Source organism: Arachis stenosperma, chromosome 10, assembly GCF_014773155.1.
Source record: "Arachis stenosperma cultivar V10309 chromosome 10, arast.V10309.gnm1.PFL2, whole genome shotgun sequence".
NCBI lineage: Eukaryota > Viridiplantae > Streptophyta > Magnoliopsida > Fabales > Fabaceae > Arachis > Arachis stenosperma.
Window position 1 is genome coordinate 44,364,034 of NC_080386.1, and position 7,001 is coordinate 44,371,034.

The following is a 7,001-nucleotide window of genomic DNA, read 5'->3' on the forward strand; positions in this document are numbered from 1 at the left end:
ATGGTTGGCTTGTGGCACTCACTGATGCAACTTGAAGGCTATCAATTCTTTTGGCCATTTGCTCAAACTGTTGTTGAATTTGCTGCTGCATCATCTTGTTCTGAGCTAGGATTGAATCCACTCCTTCCAGCTCCATTACTCATCTCCTTTGCGATGGTTGGCGTTCCCTTTGGTGAGCAAAGAAATATTGGTTGTTAGCCACCATATCAATGAGGTTTTGAGCTTCCTCTGTAGTTTTCATGAGTTGTAATGAGCTTCCAGCTGAATGATCAAGTGCTTCTTGAGCTTTCAGAGTAAGTCCTTCATAGAAGTTCTGCAACTTATCCCACTCAGTAAACATTTCTGGTGGACATTTCCTCAGCAGAGCCTTATATCTTTCCCATGCTTCATATAAATTTTCAGCCTCCATTTGAGTGAATGTCTGTACCTCAGTCTTCAATCTTATGATCCTTTGAGGGGGATAAAATTTGGCAAGGAACTTGCTCACCAAATCATCCCAAGTGTTGATGCTTTCCTTTGGAAATGTTTCTAGCCATTGAGTGGCTTTGTCCTTGAGAGAGAATGGAAAGAGTAGCAACTTGTAACTGTCAGGAGGCACACCATTGGTTTTGACAGTGTCACAAATCCTCAAGAAGGTAGATAAATGTTGATTCGGGTCCTCCAATGGCCCTCCTCCAAAAGTGCAGTTGTTTTGGACTAATGTGATGAGTTGTGGCTTTAGTTCAAAGTTGTTTGCATTGACATTAGGGGTAAGAATGCCACTCCCACAATGTCTAGCATTTGCAAATGTGTAGGAGGCCAGTACTCTTCTTTGTTGTGGGTTATTGTTGGCCCCTCCTTCTGGTTGATTAGGATTTGATGGATCTCCTTCCATTTCTTGGAATTCCTCCTCAGATTCTTCCTCTCCAATAACGTTCTTCCCTCTTTCAGCTCTTCTTATTCTTCGAAGAGTTCTTTGATCAAGTTCGGAGAGAATAGGGGAAGCTCTTCCTGTACCTGACATACAAACACACAATAAGAAACACACAGATCCAGAAAACCAGTGAAACTTCACTCTATTGCTAGAATGAAGTTTTAGTTAGTTTAAGCCAAAAATTCAAACAGTTAGCGTGTTAGTTAAAAAAAGAAAAAGTGATTGATTTAGACCTCCACTTCACTTAATCATTGTCAATCTATTTCAATCCCCGGCAACGGCGCCAAAAACTTGATGTGTGGAAAACGATCCAACACAAAACTCACCGGCAAGTGTACCGGGTCGCATCAAGTAATAAAACTCACGGGAGTGAGGTCGATCCCACAGGGATTGAAGGATTGAGCAATTTTAGTTCAGTGGTTGATTTAGTCAAGCGAATCAAGTTTTGGTCGAGTGACTTTGTATCCAACAGTAAGTAAATGACAGAAAATGTAAAGGGGAAGGGAAGAATTGCAGAAATTAAAGAAAACTGAAAGTAAAAGAGCTGAATCTTAAAGAACAAGAAATTAAATGACTGAAACTTAAAGTGCAAGAAATGTAAATTGCAGTAACTTAAAGTGCAAGAAATATAAATTGCAGAAATGAAAAGGGATTTGAGTACTGGGATTTCAGAATTCAAGCAAGGTAAATTAAATTGCAACAATTATCAGAGCAAGAGATGATTTGAATTCTGTTAAATCTCAAACAGAAAGGGAAATTAAATTGCAGGGTTCACAGAAGAACCAAAAGGAAAATGGGATCTCAGGACTCCAGAGGCTAGATAGCAAAGTCTAGATCTCAATTGCCTTCCCAGATCCAAATTCACAAAGCAATTAACGAGAAATATAAGAAGAAGCAGTAAAGGAAATGTAATTGAACTTAATTCTGCAGAAGAGGGATTAAAGAGATCTTGAATGGAGATTGAGACAGAAATTCCTCAATTCTTCACACCCAAGACTCAAACAAGAAAAGTAAAAATGCTCAAGCAAGAACGAGGAAGAAGAGAGATCAATTCTCCTCCCCAATTCCCTGAAATCTCAGTTCCTAGCTCTCAATGAAGTTTCCAAATTCAAAAATCAAAAGAAGGTTCAAGAGTCAAAAAGTGAAAAGAAAGGTCCTAATTACATCAAACTATCTCCTATTTATACACTTTCTATTCTTGGATTTTGGAATTTGGATGAGCTTTTGATTTGGTGAAGAAATGAATTTAATTGGATTTTTAATCCAATTTCAGCCCATGAGGAAGTAGCTCCCAGGAGGCTGCCCTGCCATTGTGGAGGGCAGGGCAGGAAATTGTGTGTGCGGCCCTTGTTGCATGCGTATTTGGTGCGTGTGATGCTGCAGGATGCTGCCCTACCCTTGTGGAGGGCAGGGCAGAGTTTTCTTGGTGCGCCAGATTCTGCCCGCGCGCGCTGCTGCTGGCCGAGACTCCCTTGGTGCGTGCCAATCTTATGTGCTGGCCGTGCATCACAAAATGCTACCCTGCCCTTGTGGAGGGCAGGGCAATGTGCCAAAGGTGAAGTCCCAAGTTCGAAACTTGGTGGAGGCACACACTACTTCTTTTCTTTGGTTTTCTTGGCACCAAAGTCATGCTTAGTTCCTTGCTTCCTCATGGTGCCATGTTCGATCCAGGGAGAATGAAAGCAAGCTAATTTTCGCTTGATTTTATTGTGCTTGAGCGCTACTCCTTTCCTCCTTGTCCTTGGGTTCGAAACCCATAGGAAGCATTATGAAGTAATTCCTTTTGAATTTTTCTTGGTTGAAGCCCGATATTGCTCTTGAGGAGGGCAGGGCAGAGTTTTTGCTCTCTTTGATTCTTAGCATCAAATTGTGCTCCGCCCTTGTTGTGGGCAGGGCAGTGATGCTTTTCAAGGTTTGGCTCATAATGTTGCTCTCCTGGAGGGCAGTGTGCCCTTGTGGAGGGCAATGTTTGCTTCCTCCCTTCCATGCGCCACACTTCTTATCTCTTGGGCCACGCTTTCTTAAGCCACGCTTTTCCTCTTTCCTTTTTTTCTTCACCTACAAGAAACCAAAACAACCACTCAAAGTATCTCTAAACTCATAAGGTTTATAATTCATTAAAAATCAATTAATTCTTGCTTAAACCTCATGATTTAGCATCAATTTAATGGTGGTTGCTTGATTTAAAGAAGTTGTGCATTTTCATTCCAAATTGCTTACTTAAGATACAAGAAAGTGCATAAAGGCTAATAAAACAAGTGAAATTAGCTTGAAAAATGGGTATATGATGACCTGTCATCACCTTACTGGCGTTCAATGCCAGGAATGGGTATTCTTTGGGCGTTAAATGCCCAGTAAGGGCTCCCTTACTGGCGTTCAATGCCAATGATGGTTCCCCTTTGGGCGTTGAACGACCAGTAAGGACTTCCTTATTGGCGTTCAATGCTAGAGTATCCCTTCAGATATGGCATCAGCTTCTACAGTGATGGCTTTGCACTCTTCTCTTGGGTTTACTTCAGTGTTACTTGGGAGAGTGTTAGGAAGGGTCTTAGGGATTCTCTTACTCAGCTGACCAACTTGTACCTCCAAATTTCTGATGGAGGACCTAATTTCTGTTATGAAACTATAAGCGGTCTTAGAAAGTTCAGAGAATATGGTTGATAAGTCAAAAAGGCTCTGCATAGAAGTCTCCATCTGTTGCTGAGAAGATGGGAATGGTGGTCTATTTTTGAACCTATTCTGTGTTCTTCCACCTATATTATTGTTGAAGCCTTGCTGAGGCTTCTGTTGATCCTTCCATGAGAGGTTAGGATCATTCCTCCATGACGAGTTGTAGGTATTTTCATACTGTTCTCCCATGTAATTAACCTCTTCCATCATGGGTTGATCTGGATCATAAGCATTTCCATCATAGGAGGTGTCTTGGGTGCTGCTAACTGTAGCTTGCATTCCAGTCATGTGCTGAGATATCATATTGACTTGTTGGGTCAAGATCTTGTTCTGAGCCAGTATGGCATTCAGAGTGTCAACTTCCAAGACTCCTTTCTTCTGAGCTACCCCATTGTTCACAGGGTTTCTCTCAGATATATACATGAATTGGTTGTTTGCAACCATTTCAATGAGTTCTTGCGCCTCTTCAGGCGTCTTCTTTAAGTGGAGCGATCCACCAGCAGAATGGTCCAATGACATTTTGGACATCTCAGATAGACGACCATAGAAGATTCCTATGATAGTCCATTCTGAGAGCATGTCAAGAGGACATCTTCTGATTAGTTGCTTGTATCTTTCCCAAGCTTCACAGAGGGATTCACCCTCTTTTTGTCTAAAGGTTTGAACTTTCACCCTGAGCTTGCTCATCTTTTGCGGTGGAAAGAATTTATCCAAGAAAGCATTGACCAACTTCTTGTAAGAGTCTAGGCTTTCCATAGGTTGAGAATCCAACCATATCCTAAATCTGTCTCTAACAGTAAAAGGGAAAAGCATAAGTCTGTAGACTTTTAGGATCCATGATGAGCGGATAATTGATACACTTTTTGGCATTATTTTTACATAGTTTTTAATATGTTTTAGTTACTTTTTAGTATATTTTTATTAGTTTTTATGCAAAAATCACATTTCTGGACTTTACTATGAGTTTGTGTATTTTTCTGTAATTTCAGGTATTTTCTGGCTGAAATTGAAGGACCTGAGCAAAAATCTGATTCAGAGGCTGAGAAAGGACTGAAGATGCTGTTGGATTATGACCATCCTGCACTCAAAGTGGATTTTCTGGAGCTACAGAAGCCCAATTGGAGCTCTCTCAATTGCGTTGGAAGGTAGACATCTTGGGCTTTCCAGCAATGTATAGTCCATACTTTGCCTGAGATTTGATGGCCCAAACTGGTGTCCAAAAGCCCACGAGAGACCCTTTTCTGGCGTAAAACACCAGAACTGGCACCAAAGCTGGAGTTAAATGCCCAAACTAGCCCCAAAACTGGCGTTTAAACTCCAAGAAAAGCCTATGCACGTGAAATCTTCAATGCTCAGCCCAAACACATACCAAAGGGGCCCCAGAAGTGGATTTCTGCACTATCTACACTTAGTTACTCATTTTCTGTAAACCTAGTTTACTAGTTTAGTATAAATAGCACTTTTTACTATTGTATTCATATCTTTAGATCATTTTTGAGACTATCTTTGGATCACTTTTGATCTTGATCACGTTTTGGGGGCTGGCCATTCGGCCATGCTTGGACCTTCATCACTTATGTATTTTCAACGGTGGAGTTTCTACACCTCATAGATTAAGGTGTGGAGCTCTGTTGTTCCTCATGAATTAATGCAAAGTACTATTATTTTTCTAAGCAATACACACTTATTCTTGTTCTAAGATATTCACTCGTACTTCATCTTGATGGATGTGATGATCCGTCACACTCATCATTATCCTCCCTTATGAACGCGTGCCTGACAACCACCTCCGTTCTATCTGCAAGAGCTTGAGTGTGTATCTCTTGGCCTCTTGGTTCACGATGCATGGTTGCCTCTCTTGACAACAGAGCCTTCCATTCCGTGAGATCAGAGTCTTCGTGGTATAAGCTAGAATCAATTGGCAGCATTCTTGAGATCCAGAAAGTCTAAACCTTGTCTGTGGTATTTCGAGTAGGTGATGTGCGAAAAATGATTCGACACAAAACTCACCGGCAAGTTGATGAGCGGATAATTTATACGCTTTTTGGCATTGTTTTTAGTATGTTTTTAGTATCTTTTAGTTAGTTTTTATTATATTTTTATTAGTTTTTAGTTAAAATTCACTTTTCTGGACTTTACTATGAGTTTGTGTGTTTTTCTGTGATTTCAGGTATTTTCTGGCTGAAATTGAAGGTTCTGAGCAAAAATCTGATCCAGAGACTGAAAAGGACTGCAGATGCTGTTGGATTCTGACCTCCCTGCACTCGAAGTAGATTTTCTGGAGCTACAGAAGCCCAATTGGCGCGCTCTCAACGGCATTGGAAAGTAGACATCCTGGGCTTTCCAGCAATATATGATAGTCCATACTTTGCCCAAGATTTGATGGCCCAAACCGGCGTAGCAAATCAGCATCAGAAATTCCAGCGTTAAACACCGGAACTGGCATAAAACTTGGAGTTAAACGCCCAAACTGGCATGAAAGCTGGCGTTTAACTCTAGAAAAGGTCTCTACACGAAATTACTTCATTGCTCAGCCCAAGCACACACCAAGTGGGCCCGGAAGTGGATTTTTCTGTCATTTACTCATTTCTGTAAACCTTAGGATACTAGTTTACTATTTATAGGATCTTTTGACATTGTATCCGGACCTTATGACCTCATGACATTTTTTACACGTTTCTTGTGTACCCTCCACGGCATGAGTCTCTAAACCCCATGGTTGGGGGTGAGGAGCTCTGCTGTGTTTTGATGGATTAATGCAATTACTACTGTTTCTTATTCAATCATGCTTGCTTCCATTCTAAGATATCACTTGCTCCTAACCCGGATGAATGTGATGATCTGTGACACTCATCATCATTCTCAACTATGAACATGTGCCTGACAACCACCTCTGTTCTACCTTAGATTAAGTAGATATCTCTTGGATTCTTTAATCGGAATCTTCGTGGTATAAGCTAGAACTGATGGCGGCATTCAAGAGAGTCTGGAAGGTCTAAACCTTGTCTGTGGTATTCTGAGTAGGACTCAATGATTGAATGACTGTGACGTGCTTCAAACTTCTGAAGGCGGGGCGTTAGTGACAGACGCAAAAGAATCACTGGATTCTATTCCGGCCTGATTGAGAACCGACAGATGATTAGCCTATGCTGTGACAGAGCATCAGGGACGTATTTTCACTGAGAGGATGGGAGGTAGCCACTGACAATGGTGAAACCCTACATACAGCTTACCATGGAAGGAGACATGCGTGCTTGATGAAGATGACAGTAGGAAAGCAGAGATTCGGAAGATGGAGCATCTCCAAAGCCTCAGCCTATTCTCCATTACTGCAAAACAAGTACCTTTCTCATGTTCTTTTGCTTTTTACAATCAATCCTGATAATTTCTGATATCTTGACTAAGATTTACAAGGTAA

At 41.2% G+C, this 7,001-nt stretch overlaps 1 non-coding gene across 1 annotated transcript; it reads left to right on the plus strand.

Annotated features, from left to right (window-relative positions):
• Positions 1-4,160: 4,160 nt before the first annotated feature.
• Positions 4,161-4,264, plus strand: LOC130959401 (small nucleolar RNA R71). The gene has a single exon (XR_009078482.1). It is a non-coding gene; the product is annotated as a small nucleolar RNA R71 (small nucleolar RNA).
• Positions 4,265-7,001: the final 2,737 nt, after the last annotated feature.